General features: G+C 42.7%; 1 protein-coding gene across 11 annotated transcripts in view; it reads left to right on the top strand.

Annotated features, from left to right (window-relative positions):
• Positions 1 to 255: 255 nt before the first annotated feature.
• NEK6 (NIMA related kinase 6) overlaps positions 256 to 14,947 on the top strand; it is a 99,698-nt gene continuing 85,006 nt past the window's right edge. For all 11 annotated transcript variants that reach the window (XM_084821101.1, XM_084821093.1, XM_084821099.1 and 8 more), the window contains exon 1: positions 256 to 517. The gene's annotated coding sequence lies outside the window, so the exon portion shown is untranslated. The remainder of the gene's footprint in view (positions 518 to 14,947) is intronic.

Below are 14,947 nucleotides of genomic sequence, written 5' to 3'. Positions count from 1 at the left end.
GGACGAGCGAACGCGCTCGGCGCCTGAGGGGAAAAGGGACGGCGGACTTGAGGGGGAAAGGCCGCCTCACGAAGCCGCCCCGCCCCCACTTTCCCGCGCCAACGGCCGCTGCGCGCGCGCCCTCTCCGCGAGCCTCCCCGAAGCCCCGCCCCCTTAATTCCGAGTCCCGCCATCCTGGTTGCGGGGGGGGGGGAGGCGCGTGCGCGCTCGTTCCCCGAAGGCGGGGGCGGCGAGAGCGAGAGGGAGGAGGCCTGCGTGGCAGGTTGGGACGGACGGACGAACGGACGGGCGCGCGCGCGCGCTCGAGAGCGAAGTCCGTCAAGGCGAGCGGGGGCGGGACTGCGGGAGCGCGCGAGCGCGGGGACGCGCAGGAGTGGGTCGAAGTTGCGTCCGGGAGTCGCTGCCCGCCTGACGGGGGAAAGCGGAGCGCGCGATTGACCGGCCGGCCGGCCGAGCGAGCGAGCGGCGGCGCGGAGGGCCCTGTGGAGCCGCCGCCGGGAAGGACGACCCCTCGCAGGTGAGGAAGGCCTCTCGGCCTTGGCGGGCCCCCGCCCCGCGGGACTGTGATGGTGGGGGGCGCCCGGCCACGCCCCTCTCCCCCGCCCCTCACACTGGCCCCTCCCCTGCTCCCGCGTTTCCCTGGTGGCAACCCTGCTCTTCTTTCACCGCCTCCCATATCTACCCCGGTTTCTCCCCCGCTTCCCAAATCCCCCCCCGAGCGCGTCACTACGCCCACCCCATTAGTTTCCCCCCTCCCTCATTTTTAAGCATTGGAACATCTCAACCGCCTCCCCCCATTCCCACGCCTCGCATTATTACTGTTATTATTATATTAATAATAATAGTTTGTAAGACTTTTTAAAATTATTATTATTATTATTATTATTGGAATCTCTTAAAGTTGCCTTTCTTAAAGTTGGCTTTCTTAAAACAAACAAAAGACCTAAGGTGACTTAGAGCAGAATTATTAAAATATATGAAATAGCTAAAAAGTTACATTGAAAATACCGAACATAATCCAAATGTGTTTACTTTGGTCTTTCTGGCACCTGCGCGTGCAGACCCACCACGGCCAGCAGGATTGCTCTCCCTTGCGCCCCCCCCCACGCCCCCGTCTGGCCCTCCTTTCCTGTCATTCCACTTTGCTTCCAGGCCAGCTTTTGCTCATGGTGCTGTGGGTGGTGTGCATGGCTCCTGGGATGCTCTCCAGGGTCATGGACAGGGCTGGGTTGTGTGTGGGGGGAGACCTGTATGTGGGTGCAGAGGTGGGTGTTCCAACAGGATATGCATCATGGATCCCCTGTTGTGGTGGGTTGTGCTGGCCTTGGGGAAGGCACATGTCAGTCCATGGGATGGTCGCTATTGCTACCCTCTTGCGCAAAGCAGGTAACCTTGTTGCTGCTATACTGCTGAGTCATGCAATTGGGACAGACCTTAGTGAGCTGCTCGTGGGAGATGTATACCTGGTGCAATAGATTTTTCATGGTTTGTTTTCTTTTAACATCCTGTTTGTGGGCTTCTGGTATGTTTTCTGATGCAGAGCTGTGTGAGCCTCCCCAATACAGTTCTGCTGTTGCCTCATTTTGTGACATGTTCCTCTTCATTCCTGTCACCTAAGGATGAACTAGGGACATGGTTGGGGGATCCTGCCCAGGAATCCTGGCTAGTACCTCTTCTGAGCCTTGATTTATGATTGGAAGGCAGAGATTTGTGTGCATATAAACAAACACCCATCCTTTCCTCTATATTAATTTAGGGAAGGTACTCTTTGTATGGATGGAAAGTGTCTTCACATCTCAGGCCATATTGCTGCAAATTAGTCTTTTTAACAGAAACATCCGTCCCACAGAGTGTCTTTAACAGGGATCTTAAATTGTGAACACTTGCACTGCTAAAGATTTGAACATATGTAGCTGATTTGTGCGGAATCAGACCATTGGCCCAGTCTTGCCTACTCCAAATGGAAGCAGCTCTCCAATTTTTATGCTGCATTGCTACCTGAGATCTTTTTAATAATGGTTGCCAAGGAGTGAGTGAGCTGAGGACCTTATGTATGCAAACCATATGAGCCACGGCCTTTCCCCTAAAGCAGCCTTCCTGAACCTGGTGCCCTTCAGATGTGTCAGATTATGCAACTCCCAGCCAATGGCTTGAGGATGCTGGGAGTTGTAGTCCAACACATCTGGAGAGCACCAGGTTGGGGAAGGCTGGCCTAAAAAGAATTTCTAAAATGTCAGCTTCTGCCGGGCAAACACCTGTCTGGCATGCGAGCTTTTGCCCTCACTCACTGTAAGTGAGAATCATGCATCTAGCTAGGCCAGTAACCCTGACTCTTAGCTAAAGGCTGTAAGGCTCTGAGGGATATGGTTAGCCACAACAGAAACTTGATGTAGGCCAGTTCTAGATTTCCTCATATGGAAACCAGGACATTTTCAGAGTAGAATTTAAAGGGAATTGGAAAAAGTGGCAGATGTTTACTTATCTCTAAAGATTTGTGGGCGGTTAACAATGAATATAACATTAAAATAAAATAGGTAAAATACCCGCTAAAATAACAATGCTTATCCCAGCTGTTCTTTTCCCACTGAAGGAGCAGCTTCACATGTGTCATCCTTATTCTCTTGCTTAGCAATTGTTAGTGGGTAACAACATAATTAATGTATCTGTCTCTGTGTATATTGTTGTAGTATGTGTCATTTTGCTCAGAAACATCTAGATGTGCTGTTTAATAATGGGCCTCACATGTGTGTGCATATAATATAATTTGTGAGATACTTGGCACATTTGAAGAACAGTGGCCACAGTACTGACATTTTGATTGAATGCATTGTAGTCCTTAGGAAGCTTCTAAGTGAGTGGGTCACATTTGGGCTCAGTCTGAGGGTTACTGGCTAAAGTGATAGATTTGGATGTGAGAGGTCTGCGTTCATATTCCTCCTCATTCTTGGAAGTTGCCTTAAGCAAGTTGCCTTATCTCAGCCTAATCCACTTCCCAGGGTTGTTAGGAGAATGAGCAAATGATATGAGAATTGGAAAGTGTTCTGTAGATCAAAGTGCTGTAGAAACTTTTAATAATAAATGGAAGCTTTGTAGTAAGTAGGCAGTCAGGCTGCTCTTTTAGGGAGAGTAGTTGGGAACAGAAGTCATCCAGGAGAAGTAGCTTAGCACAGGCATGAGAAAACATCAGGCATATGGGGATCTGCTTTTTTGTTTATTAGAACTTTTGAGGTACACCAATTAGAGCTAGGTCCAAAATGGTGGTTCAGGGGGCAGAGCCAATGACCCTCTGCACCCCATGAACCATATACTGGGATAACCTCCATCTACAAGTACAAATCTATCTCTGTTACTACAGAATAAGGCTTTTCAGCCTCTGTTTTTTTGGTTCAGGGAGGCCTTTTTGTTGTTGCTGTTGTTTTAAAAATTGGGAGCCAGAAACGCTTGAGGATGTACTGCCAATCACCCAGTGCTCTAACAGTAGATTCCAGTCTACCTTTTAGTTTAGCAGACTGGAATAGGCCACCCTGGACTGAGTGCGTCTATCTGAAAGAATGTAAACACAGGACCAGGAGGTAATGATTTCTCAAAGAATGTAATAAGAGTGGAAGCCCCATTGTTGTCCTCCTTTCTTTGGTTAACATGACTAGAGCTGAGACAGACTTTTCTTTCTCTTCATATTTGTCTAGTTATGGGCTAATCCATGTTTATTCTTGTATTCAGTAAGAGTTCTTTCTGGAACCATGCATGATTGAAATTTTGCTAAAAATAGGTTTATTTGTGTGGTTTGGTATCGGATTGCATTTTTTAAAGTTGGAGTTGGTGCTGCTGCTGGCTCCGCTGCCAAAATACATGCTTTAGAACAGTTGTTCTCATATAGCTTCTTTTCACAGACAGTTTTGAGAGGGGAAAAATCACCTCATGAACTTATTCTACACCCTCCCTTGCATGTTCTTTATCAGTCTACCTTAATTTCTTACTAGCAGGACTATGCAGTGGACTGTACAGGTCATTTGAAAGAGCTTAGAATTTGTTTTTGTGCATGTGTTTTGCCTCTTGGCCCACCAGAGAAACACAAGGTGCACGTGGCATGCTCTGTTCTTCTGCCCATCCACAATGCAGTTGAGGAGGGTTCTGGGTGGGTGCTGCAGCCCACACATAGGAAGGTGATGCTGCTGCAAAGAACTGTGCACTAGATTAGACCGCCTTTTCTCTGCAGTCACTGCAGTGTGATGAAATGTCCAGGTAGGCACACTTCTCTTCAGAGTGTTTATTGAGCATCATTCAAAGACCTTAATTGTTCTGACAGTTAGTCTTATAGTTGTTACTTTAGAATAATGATGACAAACCTCCACTCTTGGATTCTAAGGAATTATTTAAACTAACTGGCACAGATCTTCCCTAAAACTTTGGCCTGGTTCACATATGACGCAACCCAGAGTATGGATTGAATCGTGGATTGTCATATGTGAACCCTGCATTATGGTTTAACTGTGGATTGTTAACCACAAACAACCCAAGAGGAGAACCCATGGGTTTGCTGTTGGGTTGTGAACTCTGGGTTATTTGTAGTGAACAAGCTATAGTTAAATCATAGTTCAAGGTTTGCATGTAACGACAACCCACAATTCAATGACAACCAATACTCTGGGCTCTCGTTAAATGCGAAACAGGTCTTTGTGTTGCCTCTTGTGGTGTTTTTCTCCTACTATTGCCCTTATTGTTAAAAAAAAGAAGCTGTTGTGAAACTGTACAGTGAAATACTTCACTTCTGTGACACACACACAGTGTTCAGCTTTCCCCAGAATAACCTTCTTGACTATACTTTGTCAATTTAAAGCTGCAATCATTAAACTCTTTTACCCCAGGAATAAGAGGACTATGGATTGCGGTCCAAGTATCTTAAAAGAGAAAATAGAGTTTTGCTCCGTTGTAATCTCTATGATTTCATATAGAGCATAGCTTGTTGGAAGGAAAATTAAGAAGCGTCATTTGGAGAGAAATGATATTTCTAAGTGAAACTTCATGCAATTACTAATTGCCCAGATAGGAATTGGGACAATAACTGTAAATGACTGTAATTTATCTTGCTTCTAAATAATGGCTGTTGTGCACACTTAAGGAGGAGGCTGCTGTCTTTGGTCCCTCAGTATAAATGAGGTAGAAGAGATAAGGTACTGCGATAATAAAAGCTCTCTTTCCATCCCCAGGAAAATGTAGTGTATCTCTGAAATGATAGTAGAATTTGTTTAAGGTTTTTTCATATATATCATTTACTTAGTGCCAACAGTATGATTGGTGGTGAAAAGCAAAATTGTGGACTCTAATGTGCAACTACCACTGAGCAAACAAGCCATTGGCGTTTTTAAAGAAACACAGTCTGAGGCACAAACTGCCAAAGAAGCTAGTCTAGTACTATTACTTTGATTAGCATTTAATCTTCCTTCATTGTGAGATGTATTTTACATGAAATGTCTGTCATATTAATATAGAAGGCCCTGTGAAAGAGGCAGAAATTGCAATTACTGTCACATGAATAGTTTTGTGTACCTTGGGATGGAATCACTATCAGACTTCATTATAGCAAGTGACTTGGGTTCTCCATGTTTGCTTGTGAACATATTTTAGTTGCTCCTGACGCCAAACTTGCTATGTATGATATGGAAGGGAAAGAGTTCCTAAAAACCTCACCTGGATCCCACTGGGGCAAGTGTTAAGAGTCCTCCTGGGACAACTTAGGGATAGTGGTAAATCTTGATTTAAAATGTTCTTTTAATAGCCGTTTCACTGTGTCTAACCAGTTGAAACGATGTAAATAAGACCCCAGTACTTAGAGTTGTCTGAAATAGCATTATTGTATGGGTTTGCCAGATTTGGAGACTTTATAAGATCAAGCAGACTGTTTTAACTTCTTGACATGATGCTTAGTGAGAGGTAGTGAGAACATTCCAATGATCAAATGTCTGTCTTTAATGGCTTGCTCTTATAAGCCTAATAGCTGAACAGATGGCTTCTCATTCCCTTTGTGTGCAGAGTAAACCAGACTTCTAGCTTTTTAAGCAAAAGTTAAATATCTTTTTTACATTTGTAGTTTTTAGGTTTAAGATAACCAGAGTGGAGGGAGGTGCCCAGTATTTTCTCCCTATAAGGTATATGGTTCCTTAGTTTAATATCCACACAGATCAAAACACATCATGGTTTTCAAGGGCTAGTATCACATGAAGCATCTGCTGAGAAATGACTAAAAAGACTGCAGCCTCAAGAACAGTCCATTATCCCTATGATCAGTCTTGTTAATGTTGGTGTGTCTCTAAACTTAGCCCTCTGTTTACAGAGCTTGTGGTGTGAGCACACAATGATATTTAGCCCATACCCAGTGCTTCTCAAAAGTTTAAAACAAGGGTTGGCAGAAGGTATATCTGGATTTACTGGTAGGTCTAGGTGATTTCCAGTAGATTAGCATGGGTTTTTGACTCCCAATTGTTTAACAATAGCAGCAACTAAAAAGCCTTATCTCTAAGTTAGGTTGCTGAAAAAGAATGGGGGAAACCAGGAGTGGAGTTTTGTGTGAAAGGACTTGTGAGCTTGGTTCTGGTACTGATCACAAATTCCTGGACTGAGTATATATTCAGAGGCACCCTGTACCATGCTTAACATAAGTCTGCCTGGGCTGCTATTTTACACCTCCAATTTGTGGATCTCAGGTGTCTACTAAAAAAACAAAGTCAAACCTGAAGTCTGCCCACCCTCTAGTTTAAAAGGTATGCATCAGTATCCTTTTTTTTTAACGGAATTCAGAGAGTATGTGACCCACTCAGTCATTCAGGAGCCAAATGGAAAGGAAGCAAATTCTCTTACGTATTGCCATTTTAAGTTTCCTATGAAAGTCTCAGAATCACCTCCAAGAGTTTTCCCACTCTGTTTCTTTGTTGTGGGACCTGTTGGATTAAAGCTGTGTTTTGTTTGTTAAAAAGAAAACCTTTGCAGTCTCCTGGGATATTGGGCAATGTTTTGTAGTTATTTCTCAGCCTTCCAAATAGCAATAGAGCTGTAAAGTCAGTGTTAAAATTTGCACATTCTTAGAGAGGACAAATGTTACAGAAATGTTTCCAACATTTTGTGTGTGAAAAGGTCTGATCAGGCAGATTCCTGCCACCACGAGTAGCTGACTTGCATGTGGAGTCAGAAGAATTCTTGCTTGTTGCTTGCCTCAAATGAGTTTTATGTGGGAAACCTCTTATCCTTTTGTGGTGAAGAATTGCTCTGATTTGGGCAACTCAGATTGTGGCAGCAAGTACTGTGTGCAGTCCTTGGATCGCTTCCTTCAACATAGTTCTAAACTACTCAGGTTGAGACTTTCCAGACTTGTCTTGCTAGCGATCATCCTGTGCTGCCTGATAAAAATTAGAGTCAAACTTTAGAAGTGCATAGAATGCAAGACATAGAACTTAATATTTTTGTGTAAAATGTTTCTGACTCTAGAGGCTGAGCACATTGCTTTATAGATCCTTCTTTAAAGAGCATATTTAGAAGTGCAGATAACTTTGCTTAATATTGATTTTGACATATTGCCCAGAGCTGCTTTGAAATAATAATTCTTCCCTGGAACTCAACTAGTGTCCCTGCAGTGACTTTCTTGTAAGTGCATGTATTTAATGTCTTTTCCTCTATGCTCTTTAAAAAAAAAATCTGCTTAGAATTTTTTATACTTTATCAAAATAAATATGGTGATTTTCTATTCTTGCTTTTACACAACAAGGAGAGAACTCTTTAATAATAGCAAGGCCTTTTCCCCACTCATAATTATCTGTACTGTATAGATTCAAAGGAAACAGATGTAAGATACTTGTCATAGAAGTGGAGCCTTTTGCACTGTTCAGCATTTGGACACTGAATGAAATCCCAGAGTTAGTGAAATGTATAATTTTTTGTAGTGGAAAGAAATGCAGACTTGCCATGCCAGAATTTGAGATCACTTGTTAGAACTGTATTCATTCGTGCTGTTTAAATAATGAGTTAATGGTTTTCTTTAATAGAACAACTGTGAACTGTTAAAGAGTTCATAAACTGGCCGCTCTACCAGAACTGTGAAATGTGGAAAGCAGCTCCCTATTGGTTATTTAAAAGCAGTGATGGGAAGGGTCCAATGTTTTGGCTTAGTTCTTCCTCGAAGCAAGGAGCACAATGCTTTTGTTTTTCTCCTGTTCCACACTTTAGTTGAAATAAATTAAATACTATGGTTTAGTGCCCTCGTACTGCAGAGGTGAAGGATAAATTGATAGGCCCCATGAACTCTTGCCCCAGCCTAGAATGCTCTCAGAACAGGTGGTGGCCCCACACCCTCTCAAAGGGCTTGCAAGCTTTCCATTTTGTAGAGTGGGGTGATGTTTACTATTCTCTAATTACTTTTGTTGCTTCATCTGTGAGCTCTGAGAACTTTGTTTATTCAGTGAGAAATGTCCATCAGAGTTTTGAAAAGGCTTTGGGCCTATGACAAGGAAAAATGGGTGCAGGGCAGCTGGGACTGTTTTCTCAGACTGTGTGTGTGCGCACACACGCAGATTTATAAAGTGACATGCAGGGGACTGGAACTCAGGCTTCTGCCTGTCAGTGCCTGCCTCTGAGTCAGCAGTCTGCTCCTGGCTCAAGTGTGGGTAGGACTGCTCAAGTTCCAAATTTTCCCTTTCCTATGAGCCAACGGCTGTCCTTGTTACTACTAGAGAGTGACTCTGAGCATGCTGTGAGTTTGAATGTGTGCCAGGGCGGAAGGAGAAGGAATCTTTTAAAGAAGGAAGATTTTTAGAGCAGAAAATATGTGCTTGTGGCAAGTCCCTGCAAATTACTACACTTTTTTTTGGCTGTGCAAAATGGTAACATCATACAAATTGTTAAAGCCAGCCAGGAGAAAAGCTGGCTTGCAGTGGACTTTGAAAAATGTGGATTTTGTTGCTCTGCAAAATATATTTTTGCCTGCTTGTTCAGAAATCACTGGTGTTCATTGAGCCTGCTCTTCCCTAGAGAACTAGGGAGGCACTTCCCAGGAGAGTCTGTGAGCTGGTTGAATGAGCTGCTGAAGGGATGGGCCTGTGACATTTTCCCCCAAAGTGCACACTTAAGCAACTAGGCATAACGAACTGTGTGTGTGTGTGTGGGGGGGGGGAGTTAATAGATTTGTAAAGTGACACAGATTTGCTTGGCTGCTTATCATATTTCATTGCCCTGATGCTCTACCATCTGAATTACTCCAAGGCAAAAGAGACTTGAGTTTTCAAACCAAAAATAGTCATAGGCTTGGAAAGGATGTGAAGATCATCCAATCCAACCCCCCACTTCAAAACAAGGCCCATCTAGTTCAGCATCCCCTTTTCCACAGTAGATAGCCAGATGTTTCCAGGAGGCCTGTTAGCAGGGGTTGATGACAATAGCCTAATATTCAGTGGTACACTACACCTGTACATGGAGGTTCCATTTAGCCATAATGACTTTGACATACCTGTGGTCCATGGATTTGTCAAATTCTCCTTTAAAAGCCTTCTAAGGCAGTGGCCATCATCTTTTGGCCTTGAATTTTATACAGTAATTATGTATTGTGTGAAGAAGTACTTTCTTCTGTGTATTGCGAATGTACAATCAATCTATTTCATTGGGTGACCCTTAATTCTAGAACTATATTAGAGGGGAAGAACATTCTCCCCCCACTTCCTCCACACCGTACATAATTTTACAAACCTCTATCATTCCCCCATTAGTTGCTTTTACCAGAACTTCAATAACTTTTCTAGTAAGTCATTGCCAATTCAGACTCCATGACTTGTATAAGTGAAGTAGGATTTCTTTTTGTTGTTCCACTGTGCATCACTTCATATTTTCTTCCACTGAACCTCACTTGTCATTTTTTTGCTGTTTTATTCAGTCTGGAGAGGTCCTTCACAGTCTGCATGAGTCTTCACCATCTCAAATAAGTTGGTGTCATCTGCAAACTTGGTCAGCTCACCGATCACCACTTACTCTAATAACATATGAACCAATTAAATTGCTGTGGTTCCAGTACTGATCCTTGTGGGAACCCACTGTTTATTTTAGGAACAGATATGTTGCTGTCTCTCCAACACCTTCCACGGTGCAGACTGACAAAGAATTCATTCAGCTTCTCTGCAGTCTCCCTATCCTTAAGTAATCCTTTCAGTCCGTTGTCCAGTAGTTTGACCATCTCCCTGGCTGGTTTTCTGCTTCTGATATTTGTAAATACATTTTTGTTGGTTTGATTTTTAGCAGGGTACTCCTCAAAGTCTGTTTTATTTTGCTTGTCTTCTTGTCAGCTTAACATTTGTATTGTTGGACTTCGTGGGCCGGTTTGTTCTCATTTGTGCAGGACTTCTACTTCTTAAAAGAAATTTCTTGCCTTCTACAGATTTCTTGACTTTGCTTGTATCCAGACCACACATCACGCCGCCGCCAACAGATCACCTCCACGATTAATCCACATTATTCACAGCTTTCCCTCTCTCTGCTGCCTTCCCAATATTAACATTTTAGTTGTGAGCTCCTTGGGGCTGAGGCTTGCTATTTTTACTTATGGAGTGCTATAAAGTTCCAGCAACATTGTTATTTACATTACTGAGTGTCACTAAAAGGACTGAGGAAGGTTATCTGATGCTAGAAGCTCCAGGCTGTAGGATACAAGTAGTAAAACTCTGTGGTTGCTTTCCAGTATAGCCTGTGGGGAATTGCTCATTGACTTCATATAGGATAATTAATTAGACCTACAGAATCCACAAAAAACTCTTGGCCTTCTGATCTTGAGTTTTCCCATTCAAAAGCCTGTACTTAATATCTAATGGCAGAGAAGAAGGGATCTTTGTGCACATGATCTTGGGGTGGAGATGTACCTTTCAGACTCCCAGTTGGGCCAGGCAGGCTTTATTACAGTGAAACATTCAGAGTTCTTCATACTTCAGAAAGCAAAGAGGAAATTGGTGTGTGTGTTTTTTCTTTTGCAGACCATACTTAATCAGTTTGGAAAATCTAAGTGATGACTTTCAGCTCTTAGAGGATTAAGAACCAGTGCTGCTTTTTGTGCAAGCTGTATATATTAAAGTCATTCCTACGCAGTAAATATTCTCTGTTACCATAATCATTGTACTTAGTGTAAGTGCTTCTTGGGTGGATATTAAAGATCTGTTAATCTTTATGGTATTTATAGGATAATTTTTTAACTCGCTTGAGCTTCTTACTGCTTTCACAGGTCAGTTACTCCAATTTATCACATCTTGTCAGCTGTAAGAACATTACCATCCGATGATACATAGCATGCAGTACAATTTTCTACCTGCTTGATGATTCTTCAGACTTCTGTCTTCCTCAGCCAAGGTTTAAGTTTGCTTATTATTTGATCTCCTCTTTCATGATCGTTGTGCAGCCCAACATATGGGGATCTGTGTTTATGCAAAGTTAGCTTGGGAATATTTTAGAGCAGCCTTCCTCATGCTGGCACCCTTCAGGTATGCTGGACTGCAATTCCCATCATTCCCAACCAGCATGAGCCATGCTAGGTAGGAATTATGGGAATTGCAGACCAACACATCTGGAGAACACCAGGTGGGGGAAGGCTGCTCTAGAGTTTTAGCCAGGAAACTGGTGCTCATCCTCCTCTCCCTGCTGGAGTTGCTGGTTGCATGTATACCTGACCTTTCCTGCTCAGTGCTCTTCTGAGCACCGTGTTAGCAGTAGCTAGTACAACATCCTCCACGGTCATATATCTTCCACAGCATTTGTGTTCCATTCTCTTTTGTGAGACTTCCTTTTTCCATTATTTATTTGGAATTGCATACCTTGTCTTATTTCTACAGGTTGTTCTTCACTGGGCTGTGTGCCTGTAGTGTATTGGACCTAGTTTTAGAAGTACCAATTGTGTGGCAAAAAATTTCCATCAGTGACAGGTGTAATGGCTGCAATGTTTGACTAAGAGCAACACAAGGTTGGTTCCTGTTTGTGTTACCTCAAGTTCACAAAGCAGATTTAGTGTAACGGGTTGGCCTTCCATGGGATGTGGCTGTGGGAAAACATGCTTACAGCTACAACCTTTGCTCCCACTGATGGGGCAAAAATTATCTCTTTCATTCTGGATGGTTATCACCTCTGCTTCAGCTTCCCTAGCAGTAATGAAGCAGATCTAGAGATCAGACTCAAAATTGGCCTCCAAGAGTGCCAAGGACCACAAATGTTCCTCACATAAGCAGAAGGCAAAGAGAAAGGAAATGGCACCAGAAGGCGTCTGCCTCCTGAGGCTCCTGTGCTCAAACTCCACACTGGATATAGATGAGCCAATGCGGATACCTACAACCATCCCTACTGTAGTGCTGCTAGGGTTGATATATCACATACAGGGCATTACATGTAGAAAAGGGGAAATCAAGAAGAGCTGTGTATTAGTTACTGTGAAAAAATAAAATGTATGAATTACATTTTGACATATGAAACACTGTTGCTGCAGGAATATTCACTGCTTCTGTGGCTTCCTTAAGCATAAATGATTGCAGAAGTCTAAGTAAAACAATTTATCATGTGGGAGTGTGGTCATCTGTGGGAATGGCTGGAATCTCACTGTCCTGCCATGGAGAAGGTTGTTTATCTCTTCCGTGCACATCCTGTTTGACTAAAGATAGCTTTAAAAACTAACAGAATGTTTTTTGTAATTTTATAGTCTCTGCTTGTGTTTTTCTTAGTTTCCAGCCTATAAGATTATATTTTTAGTTGAGGGTGGCTGTTAATAGTGTATTTTAAAAAGTTGCCTCATTCCTCTGTCTCACCTTTAAAACAACAACACAGCTGTTTGTCTTCCTTCTAACGTATCTTATAGATCCAGTGAAAGGCAAGCAGAAAAATTGGTTCAGTGGCCAAAGCATGAATGTCTGCACAGAACCTCCCCGGATGCTAATTTTGACATTCATGCAATGCTAGGAAATTTTAAGAAAAAGCCTAGTGCAGCAAGGGCAGTCAGGCTAAGCACTCTGCTACTGAAATGCATTTCTTCAATTATCTGAAAACATTGAAGTGTAGTCTTCAGGGTTTTCCTCTCTTATGGTTTTCCCTTGTATACATGTAAGATGAAGCTTCTCCTAGCAAAAGCAGGTTTCAGAAATCACAGTGGCTTTTTGAGAATCTAATAAGTCCCCCAAGGAGTTAATGTTCTAGTTACTTGCCTTTCTTTCCAGAGGAAAACTTATTCTTTCTCAGAGAGGACAGCAACTTCTGTAATATTCTTGGGTACAACACACCACAGAGAGCTTTGTGTTGGTTAATGGAACTGTATTTATATCTCACTCAAAGGCATAGCTGGCCCTTTGGCATCAGTGGTGGTATAAGCAAGTTTCAGTGAAGGGGCTGCTGTGTGGTGTGTATATATTACTTCCCCCAAACCTTTAATGGGTAGGGAAAAGCAAGCAATGAAGGTATGCCAGAATGAACGTGTGCAAAGGTTCAGTGATTTTCACTCTGCCAGTACCAGCATCCAGTAAAAGATTGGGATCTTTTCCTCTCTGCTCAAGTGTACTTTCTGAAATATACAAACTCAAAGAGCTATGCTTCCTATCAGGTATTTCTCTCATCAAGGCACATTGCAAAAATAGTCTAAAACGTTCATAGGTGGAATATAGATTCTTTGATATCTACTGTGTGGCTCAGCTGATGTCCTTTGTCATATAATGGTGCACACCGCTTACCTCATACCTTTTTGTTGTCATGTCACCTCTCCAAACATGGTTCTTCAAGGCTGGAATTGAGAGAAACAGAGCTGACTGGTCAGTAGCCCAGCCAACAGATGTCCAACACCAGTGACGACTTAAACACCAGCGAAGACTTAAATGTTGGAGAGAGAACATTTTGGTTCCACCCCATTCCTTGAACTACTTTCCCTTCTTAAAGGGGCTAAAGCCCAAACTGCCAGTAAAGCACATTGAAGTCTATTTGACTGTCAGACCAGGCTTATTTGCATTGTGGACAGGTGGGTGTTGGGTCTGAGACAGGATTTGCAGCATACTGGATGGGATCCTGGAATTGTTTTGCTTCTAGAAAGGGGCTATATTCTGTAGCTTTGATGACTGAAAGATATGGGCTGTTTTGTGCTGAGGATGCCTGAGTGGGATTTGCAGAACCTCTGGGACCCTTGTGGTGTGGGTGTGCTCTTTGGATCTATGTAGATGCTGAAATGTGTCACAGCTGCTTCTGTGATCTGTGAACTTTTAACAGTAATGAAAGCTTTAAGGGTTCCCATGAACTGATACTAAATTTGGAGAATCTGCGGTAGTTTGATGGGACTAACTTGTGACAATATAAAGTCTCAGAGAAGAATTGTATTAGCAGAATGCCAAATCATGGACAGCATAATCTGCAGTGTAAGATTTAGCTATTAGATAGAGCTTACAGTTTTATTTAACTTCAGTTTGAAGATAGACTTGAGGTTGCTCTTTTTAACATGTCTGGAGAAGAACCGAGTTGTGTGTTTGAACATTCATTCATTATTATTTCTGAATTTTATTACCCACTTTTCATTATAACATCTCATTTGATTTGCATCAACTGTGGTATCTAAGTTGGCACAGATGAGTGATTTTAGGCCCAAAGTGCCACACAGATGTATCACAGCACATATCTGTGGGCTCCCAATATTCTTTTTGCTTTGGTAGATGTTAAAAGACCCCGAGCCATACAAAACAACTCGGCTGGGTGGGTTCTTGAGGATGAAGAGGTGGTAAGGAAGCCCTTCTTCACTGCCACATGATAGGCACAGTCATGTGCTCTAGCCCATGCTTGAGCATCTTTGTGGAGAGCCTCCCAAAGGAAGACTGATGTGCTTTATAAGCTTCCTCTCACATTTTTGGGCTCCCTTGAAGCTGCATCTTTATCTCAGTCCTGGGCATGGAGACATCTATAGTTTGTATTGTATGCTTCC

This window comes from Heloderma suspectum, chromosome 14 (genome assembly GCF_057233095.1).
Source record: "Heloderma suspectum isolate Gila_16-S chromosome 14, 16-S_ref, whole genome shotgun sequence".
Classification (NCBI taxonomy): Eukaryota; Metazoa; Chordata; class Lepidosauria; order Squamata; family Helodermatidae; genus Heloderma; species Heloderma suspectum.
Note: the sequence above shows the minus strand (reverse complement) of the source record. Positions and strands in the feature narration are given on the sequence as shown.